Source organism: Hydra vulgaris, chromosome 12 (assembly GCF_038396675.1).
Source record: "Hydra vulgaris chromosome 12, alternate assembly HydraT2T_AEP".
Classification (NCBI taxonomy): domain Eukaryota; kingdom Metazoa; phylum Cnidaria; class Hydrozoa; order Anthoathecata; family Hydridae; genus Hydra; species Hydra vulgaris.
Genome location: NC_088931.1, coordinates 19,403,054 through 19,416,323, shown reverse-complemented (window position 1 = coordinate 19,416,323; position 13,270 = coordinate 19,403,054). Strand labels below are relative to the sequence as shown.

The following is a 13,270-nucleotide window of genomic DNA, read 5'->3' as shown; positions in this document are numbered from 1 at the left end:
AAAGAACAACAAATACTGCTGTATTTTAAAACATAATATCTTGATCTGATAAAAAGCTTAAGGATTGAAAATTGATACAGTAATAAAAAAAACTTGTTCACCGTTTAACCCATGTGTTTTAAAATTTTTTGAAAATTACTCTTTATCACAAATTTAAAAAACAATTGAAAAATTGAAATCTTTTTTGAACGTGACCAACATGTTCCAGTTTTTCTGGTATCACTTTCAACTCGTGATAAGGATCGGCAGATAAAACATCGTTAAAAAATGATGTCTCCAACACCGAGATATTCCGTATAAATTGAATTATTCTTTTGGACAGATTTCTTAAAAATATTCACTGCACCTATAGATTCCGTTGAATCTATAACATATTTATAGAAATATATATTTCAATACATATATATCTATATATATTGAAAAATTTATCCAGAAGATATATGATGATTAATGAAAGAATTATATCCTACTTCCCAAGAGTTAAACTTTGGTGAATAATTTCTCTTTTTAAACATTTCATATCCTTTGCAGTATTTTGAGAGAACTTCTACATCAATACGCTTACCACCAGATAATGCAGTAATTACTCCATTCATCAACATGTGCCCACATCTTTTTTTATACTATTATTTGCAACTTCTTTGTAAGCTGTCATAACATCTTGGCTAACTATTTGAAACCCATTCAGTGTCAAACAATCTAAGTTCATGCATGAAGAAAACGATTTCATAGAACTAAATCCACTACAAATTTCTCGAAAACCAATAACTGCACGCATATTTACATCAAAAGTTTTTTTCTTACTTTTTTCTGGTTTAGTTTTCCATAAAATTCCTGGTGAAGTGTAAATACACGTTGACCAGCCACAAGCTGAGCAATTCAAATTGAGTAAATGAGAAAAGCCCATTCTGTGACTTTATTTATCTTCAATTAAAAGAGGACGATAACAGCACTAACAAACTGTTTTTGAAATCAAACTCTTTAATATGATAAAATTAATCAAAACGAAATAATTATCAATTTGTTTATCACCACAACTTTCAATTCTATTGACAGCAACTAGTTTCTTAGCACTGGAACTAGTTGGAACAACTGATGAAGATGAAGATATGAAAAGCTGAACAGTGGAATAATTTTTATTAGGATGACAACCATTCCATTTTCATTAACTTTTTTAGATAAATTTTTATCTAGAAAAGTTAAAAAAAAATGGTATGGTTGTCATCCTAATAAAGTATGTCGGAAGTTTTTTTTCGTCATACGAAAAAATACTTTTGACATACTTTAGTAGATAATTTTTATCTAGAAAAGTTAAAAGAAAATGGAATGGTTGTCATCCTAATAAATTATGTCGAAAGTTTTTTTTTCATACGAAAGTACTCGATTGTAATGACGTAAATAAGAACAAAGTTATCTTTCGAGATACTTCGTTCAACTATTCTTTGTCTGAGAGGATCCAGAACACCTTGGGCAAAAACTAATGTCTTTGAAATTGGCATTGATTTTAAGCTGGATGCTATAGAAGCAAGAATTTAAAAAGTTTTTAGCTTTTATTATGTATTAGAAATCTCATGGTTAAGAAAGGAAAAAAAAAAAAAAAAGTTTAGAAAAAATTGTAAACAATATTTAGACTTTATTGTTATTTTTTCATGTTGTGCCTTTTGAACAACTAATAATAAGTTTCTAGATTAAAATTAAATCAATAAATTGCGAGGTTAAAATTATCTTGCTCTATCTCCACTTTTTAAAAAATTTAAATTATTGATTGTGTTATGTACCTCAAAATAATGTTTTTCTACTGTATTGAAATCTAAGTTATAATAAAAAAAATGTGAAGAAAACATAAGAAATAAAAATCTTTTTATATGCCGTCTCCTAAAGTTTTTGTTTTTTAAATCAATTTTTCTCAAAACTAAAAAATGTGGAGATAAAACAATATAATTCTAACCTCAAAAAATGTCTAGATAAGAATTGGCAGTATTTTATTACTAGATTTACAATAAGGTATTTGTATCTCTATATTTAAAATATAGCGATTTTAAATCCAGCAAAATCCCTAGAGTATCTGGGGATCGTCCGTAAATAACGCAACGCTAAATTTAACTAATGACAAAACAAAAAAGATCAAAAGTTTTCCCTCGCAGAGTCTTTAATTAAACCAAAAATTAAAATACCGCTTTAAGTTCAATGGAACAGCCGTGCAAAAGAGCAAATAAACTTCTGCGCCTATTTTTTTAAATAAGTTTAGCATTGCGTAAGTTATGGACGATCCCCTAACACAAAATAAAATCCGACAATAAGTTCCTTTCCGAAAAACGTTCTTTAAGAACGTAACAAACCTATAGCTAAAGGGAGAAGCAAAAATAAGGTTTAAGCAAGTAGTAGAAATTGCCTAATACTTTTATATTTAAAACTAGTATCGAGGTATTTAAAATACGATTTCTTTACGTAGATCGTGATTTTTGTTGTGATTACTTCTCGATAGTTTGAATAGTAGTTAAAAAGTTACGGTAGCAACTTACCGTTCTCAACTCAACAATCTCCAAGCAAAACTCTTTAGAAAAACTCTTAAAAAGACCACGAAAATTTCCTCCGTAAAATTAACCCGTCCTTCCATTGCAAATTTGAGGTGTTAAAAACTATTGGAGCTTGGCTTGGTAGTATTTCCCCATTGTCTCTCTCCAGTAGGACAAAGAGTGTCAAAATACTAAAAACTAATAGTGGGTCAGTCCATTCGACTTTTGAGTAAAAGAATTGACGAACATTTAAAATTACTAAAGACTTCTCATATAAATCAACATATTTATTCAAAAACTAATTGCTTTAATCTAGCCGATAAAGATCTTTTTCAGTATTAGACTATGCCCAAACTTCGCATCACTTAAAAATCAAAGAAACGTTAGACGTTATGTGCGAAAAACCTGATCTTAATAAACGGGTTTTTAATTACACGCAATCGCTATAGGGGACAGCCTTAAATTTCTAAATTTAACTAATTTGTTAAGTGGGACAGCCTTAAATTTGTAATTATGAGTGGTGCCTAAATACTGTTATCTAAAGTAAAAAATTAAATTTCTTCCCTATATTTAGCAGAAATTGCTTTGTTTCCCTGCGTGCGCTAGAAGCCCTAACTTTGAAATGTACCTTAAAAAAGTGTTTACATTGGGGTGAAGTGGGACAGGAAGAAGAAATATCTATGACCCGCTTCTTTGCTTCGCCATTTGATTATTTCGATTGGTGAAAGCTCTTAAACATTTTTATGTCGATTAGATGATTTTATGATTTTATCAGTTTCTATTTAATAGTTTAAAATGTTTAATAGTGTTAAAATGTTGTTTTAAATTTATTTGTCCTATTTCTACTTACACTTGTCCCATTTTACCCCAATGGCACAGTTTCTCTTAAAGCAAAAATATATACTTTGTTATAATTGGCTGGAAATAGAAATATAAATAGAATGGTTCAGTTTATATATCAAATAAAAAAGGTATTGTAGTTACTCTATAAAAAAAATTTACGTGTCCCACTTCTCCCCACTCTCCCTTATTTATTAGACTTGTTAAAAACTAATTGTCAACATTATATGCTGAAAAATTTGCTATAATGATAAACACATGTTCATTAGCAGAAATATTTATAATAAAAACAAACATATCAATTAAAACGTCATTTTATCCGTTTATTTACACATTATATTGATGAGTGTTTTTGACGTTTTTTTATCATTATTTTAATCCCAAAGTTGTATGGCTTGTATTAACATTGTTTTTTCTTTACACGTTATTAAAAACAGTAAATTAAATCTTTAGTTTTTATGCATCACACGGTCATTTCAAGGTGAACATACAACTTCTTGATATATTACAAAAGTATTTACTAAGGATGGGTGTCACTAAATCTAATATAGCTTTTGAAATATTTGAGAAAATGTTCTCAGTGGTGTTTTTAAAGGTTGTTTTCGATTAGCTCCTCTTTATTTTTTACGCAAACGATCTTGCAAAACTTGCTGAAACATCCTAGGTATTTGCCAATGATACTAAATTTTTTTCTAAAACCTAATTGCAAACTAATTTTGTTAATTTGCAGGATCATTATTGGTATACAAGTGGTCAAAACTTTATTATACATGTGGTCGAAAATTGGTTACTTAAGATAATTATTTTAAAATGCTGTGTTATCTATTATGGTTAAATCAATTATCATTACACTTACTTTCTGCAAAATAACCAAGTTATAAGTCAATGTCTAAGAAGCTTTACTGAAGAGCGTATTTGGGAATCATTCTTACATCTAACCCCAGCCGGCATCTCTACGTTGTTTCAACGTTGAAATTTGGTTGAAGCGTTGTTTCAACGTTGTTCAACTATGTCTCAACGTTAAAACAACGTTTAAACGTTGTTTATTTAACGTTTTTCAACTACAAATGAACGTTAACAAAAAAAACTTAATTATAAAAAAACCGTCCGTTGAATTGGTGCTTAAAGTAAAAATAGTTAAAGCGAAAAAGTAATTAAAACAATATTTTAGTATAATGTGCAAAACAGAGGGTGTTTATGTGTGAAATTTTGAATTTTCAACAGCGTTTTATCTAGTATTCAAATTTCTACTTATTTTTAAGACAAAAGAAATTAATGGCTTATTTAAGAAAATGCCACTCTAATGTTCTAGCTCTGGCAGAATCATCTTCTAGTAGTGAAGAAGAGAAAGTCGAAAAATATAATGACAATTCAAAATTTACACAAAATATAAGTTAGGTAGAAGAAGACAAAAATTCGGAAAGCGAATATGAAAGTGAAGAATTTCTTTATGATTATTTGTCTTAAAGTGACAATGATACTGTGTTTTTCTCAGAAGCAATTGAAAAAAACGATGTCTCTTTTATTAAGAGACATCGTTTTTTTCAATTTCTTAAAAGTTTCAATCATAAACTGGCGAAATGGCAGTAGAGCACTGCTGTTCACGTGAATAAGTAAACAAGCTGTTAGCTATACTGATAGCAGAAGCCTTATTCTATCTGCAGAAACAGCTTTTTGTATACCAGTCTCAAGACCACAATAACAGTATTGACCACCACACTTGCTTTCGAGAGTAACTGATTTTGGAGCCTGAAGCAAAGTTCTTTTATCTTTCAGTGAGGATAAGAAAAATGGCAACAGAGTAACAAAATTAGATAACGTTAACAAGTTCTTGATGGCTGAAGGCAGTATGTTATTAATTATTTTTTAGTGATTTTTTGTTTAATTTTATTAGGTTTGTAAAAATGTTCAACAAAAGTTGTTTTGTGAAACTATTTTAAATTATAGAGTTTCAAAAGAGAGTGTTATATTTTCTCACTGATATAAGAAATCCCAAAACACAGTGACAAAGCCTGATTATAATAGTAAATTTATAAGCCAAATAAGTTTTATTTTGTCGGTAGCTAAATTTGTTGAAGTGGACAAGATATTAAATGACGAAAAAACACAATCATCAGGAGTGAGTTTTAATAAGTATTTTAATAAATAGTTATATCATTTAGTTTCATAACTTTTTTTAGTTTTATGTCTACAGCTTTATGTCAAAACTTATAAAAACTTATAACTGTATATATTAGAACAATAGCTTCTTATTTGGTAGTATAATTTCAATGGTTCAAGGGAAATTAATGTTAAATGTCTACAGTTTCATTTTCCTTAATACAATTATAATACATTATAATTGTGGGAGGTTAGGCAATTTTTACAACCAGATGCTATTCCTGGTGTTAACTTGTTATTCAGATCAGGACTAATTTTTTTTTTCTTGTTATGGTAACAGAAGTTTACCAGACTATATGATGCTATGAAAGGTATACCTTTATAAGATATATAAAACTTTTTAATTTTTATTTACAGCTTTTTCTATTCAATACAATGAAGCGACTGAAACTTTACTTGATGGCATTTTGTCTGACTTCTTAAAATATGCTCCATTTCAAAAAGGTGGCGGAAAAGAAAGGAAATCAGATTGATTGTTATAAATATTTACATATATTTCAATAAAGAAATATTTTCTTGTTGTCTACTAATATTTTGTTTTCAGTGTTAATTCAACATTACCAAAAAAAAATTTCAGTTATGAAAAAACGTAGGATTGAGTTGATGTTTTAAGTAAAATAAGAAAAGCTTAACTGATATAATATTTTTATTTTTAATAAAAACAAAAATACTAATGATATGGTATTAAAAATTGGTATTAATATTAATGTTTATTAGATGAAGATGTGTTCAATATTCCATATTACTCTTATGTAGTTAATTATGTTTTAGCAATCTGGGATTCTTTCTTTTTTTTTTTTTGATGCCTTGAGTTATTTTAACATAATATACTCAGAACTATGCAGATTAATAGAATAATAAATATATTCATAAAAATGAATTTAAAATATAATAAATTTATAAAATAAAGAAAATCTTATCTTTGCTAATAATGTCTACTAATATTATTATTTAGCAAGTATCATGGTTATAAAATGTCAAGATTTAGCTAGTTTAACTAGGCCTGTTAGTACGCTTATATTATGGTTTCTTCATTTTTTTATATGTTCATATAATATTTTCAAAATCAAATATGGGGAAAAGAGCTGTTTGGAATGAAGATTTACAAGGAGAAGAAGGTATAATTCTATCTAATTGGATTAGTGATAAAACTGCATTTATTTTGTTAATACAAAATATATAACTATTCATATAACTATTCATATCACTATTTCAGTTCTACAGGAAGCAAACAGATTGTGAAAAGTTTGAATTTACAACTACAAAAGAAAAATGTTATAATGAGAATGTCTATTTACGAAAAAGAAAACATAAACAAAGAGAATTCCCCAAGCAGGTATTAGTTTTATGTGCTTTGATTCTATAAGTTTCAATTTTTAAACCTAAAAATAAAAATATTTTTGTAATTTATACCATAAATTAGTAATTATATTTTACAGGTTCAGTTATCAAAGATTTAGATGAAGTGTCAGTGCACTAACCCCAGTTGTTTATTGATCAAATCTATAGGTATATATATATATATATATATATATATATATATATATATATATATATATATATATATATATATATATATATATATTATTTTATTTTTAGGTGCCCCAAGAAGTCCTAACGGTCTTGTCACAGAGCACCGCGAAAGTGCATTTAACCGGGAAGTTCACGCCTCCTTCCTTACCGTGATGCGAAAATTTGTCCAGAGCTCGTTTCGAACCTGGATCTCCTGCTTATAAAGCAAGCGCTCTAACCACTGCGCCACGGCCATAACTTTTATATATATATATAATATAATATATGTGCCAAAACTTTTATATATATATATATAAAAGTTTAATTTTGCTGTGAGCATATATTCAACAAGAGTGCTCGATAAATGATATCAGAGCTATATAATTGATTTTTTGACAAGATTAAATGAAAATAAAAATACATGTATTTTTTTACCTGATGATTGCTAAACGCATGAAACTTTTAGTAGTAAGAAATCATGTAGTTATTTTTATTTAATCTCGTTAAAAAATCAATTATATATATATATATATATATATATATATATATATATATATATATATATATATATATATATATATATATACTAATACATAATTATATATATACTAATATATATACTAATACACAATTATGTATTAGTAAAAAATCACTTAACAAAAATTTTTTTTCATTTTACATTGCGTTTCATCAATAAAGATTCATCATTTTTGATGTCTTTATTGACGAAACTCAGTGTAAAATGAAAAAAAAATTTTGTTAAGTGATTTTCTACTAATATATACCCCCCCCCCCAAAGCTGTCATATAAGCATTTAGGTTGACACAATTAGCAAGTTTTGAACCATAGTTGGGTAATTGCTAATATTGAGGACCTTTTTTTTGTGTGTGTGTGTCTCTAGTTTGCAAAAAATACATACAATCCCTCTCTCCCCCCCCCCCAACTTCCCCATGAGAGACCTCTTCGTAACGGCCCTGTCTAACAGTTAAATTACCTTTTAAAAATTCAGAGTTTTTTCGAAAAAATTTTATGGCCTTCATGGATATGAAGGGCAAAGGTGGAAAAATGTACTCAGAAACACTAATTTATATGGCTTTGTAAATGTATATACCTTTATAATACTATAAAATGTATATACCTTTATAAAAAAAATGTATATACCTTTATAATACCTTTATAAAAAAAATGTATATACCTTTATAATAATAAATGAATACCTTTATAAGTTGTAACACCTTTCCATTCATTATATTTTTTTCAAGTTTGCCTTTTTTGATTTTTTTTTTTTAATATATTTTTTTTATTTACAGCTTCTTCTATTGTATTCAATGAAGCAAAAGAAACCTCGGTTAGTGGAATATTGTTTGGTTCTCTAAAATACGCTTCATTTCAAAAAGGTGATGGAAAAGAGAAGAAATTTGTGTAGATTTTATTCAATTATATGTAGATTATATTCAATTATTTGTAGATCTTATTCAATTATATGTAAATATATGTATTATTTAAATACATTTTTCAATAAAACAACTTTTATCTCTTGCTTTAATAATACTATTTTAACTAGACTAAACTGAAAAGGTTCTAAATAGTCTAAGTATAGAATATGAGTAGATTTAATATCCGTAATATACCTTAATAATGTAATAGAGAAGTGCAACAGCACTATTGGACATGCATACTACGTTTTGATGGTGATCTCAGTTTTTATCAACGGTTTCTGTGATAACAAAACGTTTTTTAACAGCCGGTTTAACGTTGATAAATCAACGTTAAAAATACTGTCATTCTTAACGTTGTTTCAACGTAAATTTAACGTTATTGTAACATTTTTTTGCGTCGAATCAACGTTGGTATAACGTTTGAATCTAATGTTGATTTAACGTTGATAAATCAACATTGAAAAAAACTTTCATTCTAAACGTTAAATTAACGTAAATTCTACGTTAGGTTTCAACGTTAATTCAACGTTATTTGCCGGCTGGGAACCTCATTTGGAGCACACGTCTTTAAACAGTAGTCTTTACATTCTTACAATATCTGGTATTCTAAAAGACATTCATTGATGAAAGTATGGTTCTAAATTTAACTAAAGTGTTTATAAGACCACACCTTTAATATGCGTTGTCTATTTTGGGTACTTATTTAAAAACAGATACAACCTTGGCTGAATCTGTTCAACGCAAAACAACAAAATGGGTTTCCAGCTTGAGACATCTTCAGTACTCTAAAAGAAGATTAAATCTACCATCATTTGAGTTTCGGCGCCTGCGATGCAATATAATCCAAATCTTTAAATTAATACATCGTTTTGACTTAGTGATATACATCTACCAAAATTTATTAACTCCTTGTCTCGTTGTCGCCATTTAATTAATCTATTAATAAAATGTATATATAAACCTATAAAACTATAAACAAGTATATATAAACACTACTAGGTGTGATAAATCCAACTCAAAAAAAAAAAAATTAAAACACTGAAATCTTGACTTAAATGTGGTCATGGGTAGCAGATACATATAAACCTTCATTGGTAATAAAAATAAGGTGTGAGTATCTTTTAAGACATAATTAGCTATATGATAGATCAGCAAAATTATGGAACGAACTATCTGAGCAAGTAAATTTCTACTCGAATACTATACTATCTTTTAAAACTAGACTAAGCTCCTGGTAGTGGAAAAAATTTGAAATAAATATTCATAAAACTGATTGTTTATAGTGGAGTGTTTTCCCTGCTCGCTGTATGTAATTAATAATAATAATATAATAAATTATAATAAATTGTAATAAATTATATGTAAATTTACGGCTACAACTATAATAAAAATAATAAAATTCTTTGTTTGTAAACAGATTAAAAACAATATATAATTTTTAAGAATTTCAATGAAATAATCAAAACAGTCTTGGAAAAAAAACAATTCGCATAAAACATATAATTCTGATACAGTACAATCTCTCTAATTCAAAAACCTGTGTAATTCGATTTAATTTGAAATCTCTTTAATTCGAAAATCTTCATAACTCAATTACATGCCAAGTCACCGCGAAATGCGCCTAAGAAAATTATTGTTCGGCCGTGGCGCAGTGGTTAGAGTGCTTGCTTTAGAAGCGATTGAGGTTCGAAACGAGCTCTGGACATATTTTCGCGTCACGGTTGCGCGGCGATTTTCGTTAAACTTAATGGACTATTTTGATTTTTTATTTAGATTAAGACTGCGAGGGAAAACTTTTAATCTTTTTTCGTTTTGTTAATTGTGAAATTTTGCGTTACGTAATTTATGGACATTCCCTTAACACTCTTTCAACCTGGAAAAAGAATAAAGATAAAATCTTTGACGCTTTTTGTCAAGTAAATTTGTCTAAACGGGTGAAAGTGGATACGTATTACCAAGTAAATAAAATCTGTACTTAAATGGTTCAAACGAATGAGAGCTGATAATGTTCCAATTAGTGGTTTGCTTGTTTAAAAAAAAACTTTATATTTTGCGAAAAAGTTAAGCATTAAAAAATTTTCAAGCTTACCAGGAATGGCTAGACAAATTTAAGAAAAATTAAATTAATTTCTTATTTTATTTTATTCAATTTTTATGATTAATAACATTACAATATATGCTTAATTTACAGCTTTTTTCTTTAATTGTTTTAAGAAAATAAATATTTTCCAGAATTGGACATTTTGAAAACTTGCAATAACGTCGAAATTACATTCAAACATATGTGCAAGTTTTGTCAAAGCAATTACAAATTTGTTTTGTAAGTATGGTATACCTTTTAAACCATTTCTGGAGAGGCAAAGTTGGTTAATAAACAAATGATCGATCCATGGCTCAAAACCACACTGCTTACAATTCTCCCTCGATACCCATTTGAAAATACTTTTAATGCAGATAAATTTGGCCCCTTTTTATGTTTGTCTAACAAAAGTTTACATTTAAAAAATGAAAAGTGCACAAGAGGCAAGCATAGTAAAATTTTCCTCACTGGGATGGTCGTGGTTAATGTTAAAGGAGAAAAACTGTCAAGTTTGTAATTGGAAAATCGAAGTATCCTATATGTTTCAAAGTTGTGAAAAATGTTTTTTATCACTATCGGGCCCAACCGAAAAGTTGGATGTCGGCAGAATTATTCTAGGAGTGGGTTTAAGAAATTGATCTAAAGTTTAATTTTCAGAAAAGTTAAATTGCTTTATTTATAGATAATTGCTCTGTCTATCCTTACATGCAGAGACTTGATTGGGTGGAGCTTACCTTTCTTCCACCGAATACAACCTCGATCACCCAACCTATGGCTCAAGGAATTATCCAATCTCTTAAAGCAAAATATCGCTCACTTGCAGTGAAAATGCAGATTGCTACCTTTTCAGGAATCAGGAATGATATTAGAAGCAGTAGAAAAGCAAATGATAATAGCGATCTTTTTTGTGGCTTAAATGTAGAGGAGGCTGTAATGGAAAACTTAAAAGATGATCTTGAATTTTTAAAAGCAAAATTTGATGCAGATTTTAACCTCACAACTGACGAGTAGACATAGATTTTAATGTTTGCATTTCCAACAAGTCCTCAGATGAGGTCATCATTGCAGAAGTTTCTGAACATGATGTTTTTGAAACTGAAGAAGAATCCAATTATGAGCGCGTTAATGTTTCTGACAAAGCTACAAAACCAAGTTTGAACAAAGCAATGCATGCTATCACTGTACTTGAAAATTAAAGTCTTTATTCTAACTTTAGAGATAACTTGACAAAGGCTCTTAAAGATATAAATCGTGTCATTGACACGGATTTACGAGCTCATAAAAGACATCTACAAAAACCGACTTTTTTTTTTGAAAATGTAAAATTTTAAAATACATAATACATATATATTTTCAGGCATTTAAGCTTATAAATTATTATTTCCCGGTGGGAAATGAGCTAGCGACTAGCGAGCTTTATAACGATTTTCAAGCAATTTTCAAGCGATTTTTTTTCTTATTTAATTTTTTTCTAATGTCTTCAACATCTTTAAAAATTCGATTTATAGTGTTGAGTCTATTATAACTATGAGAACAATTGAACTTTAAACATTGCAGTTTTGTAGCAATATTTCGCTAGCTACATATCGTAGCTTTGTAGGTAGCTACAAAATATATACAATTCTATGGCTGGTTGATAGCTAAATATCAAAATTTTTTAGACAGCGATTTTATTACGCTATGACGCTAGCTACAATAGCCAGTGGGTCTTTAGCTTATTAGGCTAGCAGTCCTCGTAGAAAGTCGCTGCCTATATCTTTACAAATATCGAAAGCTTTTCGCTAACTTAAAAAAGCTAGCGATCCTCGCGACCAAATCGCTGTCTTTATTGTTACGATTATAGCTAGCTACTTGCTAGATGATTTCCCACCGGGTTGTTTGATTGTTTGATTCGTTACTTTGACAAGAATATTTGAAAAAAAAGTCAACTTTCCATAATTCGAAATTCTTTTTAATTCAAACTTTTATTTTTCCCCATAAAACTCAGATTAGAGAGATTGTACTGTATTTATTATCTGATATCAACAATTTTAGATAAATTTTAAAACAAAAAAACTTTACTCAGATCAAATGTGAACTTAAACGGAATTTATTGAAGTCAGGAAACAACGTCGCTAAAAATATTTCTGAAATTGTTGTCACGTTAAAAGGGAAATTAACTTAAAAATAAAGGTATGAGTTTTTTCAAAAGGATTTCTAGAAAGCTTATAAAAATTATGACACTACAATGATAAAACTCGACTTTAATTTTAAAATAATTAGATCGAACATAAAATACGTTTAATTCTTACAAGAATTTTTTTTCTTTAGTTTTGATAATAATGTATGGATGTTTATTAATAAATTAAGACTCATCAAATTCAATAAAAATGTTTAATGACCAAAATAAGGTTATTGATTTAAATTTAGACTTATCTTGCTTTTGTTCGTAGCATAATTTTCCGAAAATTGGATTATTAAAAATATTTTATTGAAAAAAATTGTTTTCTGTTTTTACGCAGACATAACATAAAAGTTCAATCGTTGGATAATTATTTATTTTTCTCGTAAACAAAAAACTGTTTTATAACCAGTTAGTCTATTTGTTATAAGTTCTTTAAGTAGAACGCAGTTCTTTATGTACCCAGTTAATCCTAGATTTATACTCCGTTCTTTACCCGGAAAAATAATGTCCATATACTTCTCGGTTTAAGTGAAAAAATCTATAATGCTTATGTAACTGT

The 13,270-nt window shown here is 28.2% G+C and overlaps 1 long non-coding RNA gene across 3 annotated transcripts; it reads left to right on the top strand.

Annotated features, from left to right (window-relative positions):
- Window positions 1-4,304: 4,304 nt before the first annotated feature.
- LOC136088554 (uncharacterized) lies at window positions 4,305-8,555 on the top strand. 3 transcript variants are annotated; one of them, XR_010642261.1, is made up of 4 exons: window positions 4,305-6,634; window positions 6,733-6,852; window positions 6,940-7,025; window positions 8,339-8,555. It is a non-coding gene; the product is annotated as an uncharacterized LOC136088554 (long non-coding RNA). The 3 variants fall into 3 exon arrangements; XR_010642259.1 differs by having other exon boundaries at window positions 4,442-6,634; window positions 6,956-7,025; XR_010642260.1 differs by lacking the exon at window positions 8,339-8,555 and adding an exon at window positions 7,116-7,475 and having other exon boundaries at window positions 4,442-6,634; window positions 6,956-7,025.
- The last annotated feature ends 4,715 nt before the right edge of the window (window positions 8,556-13,270 follow it).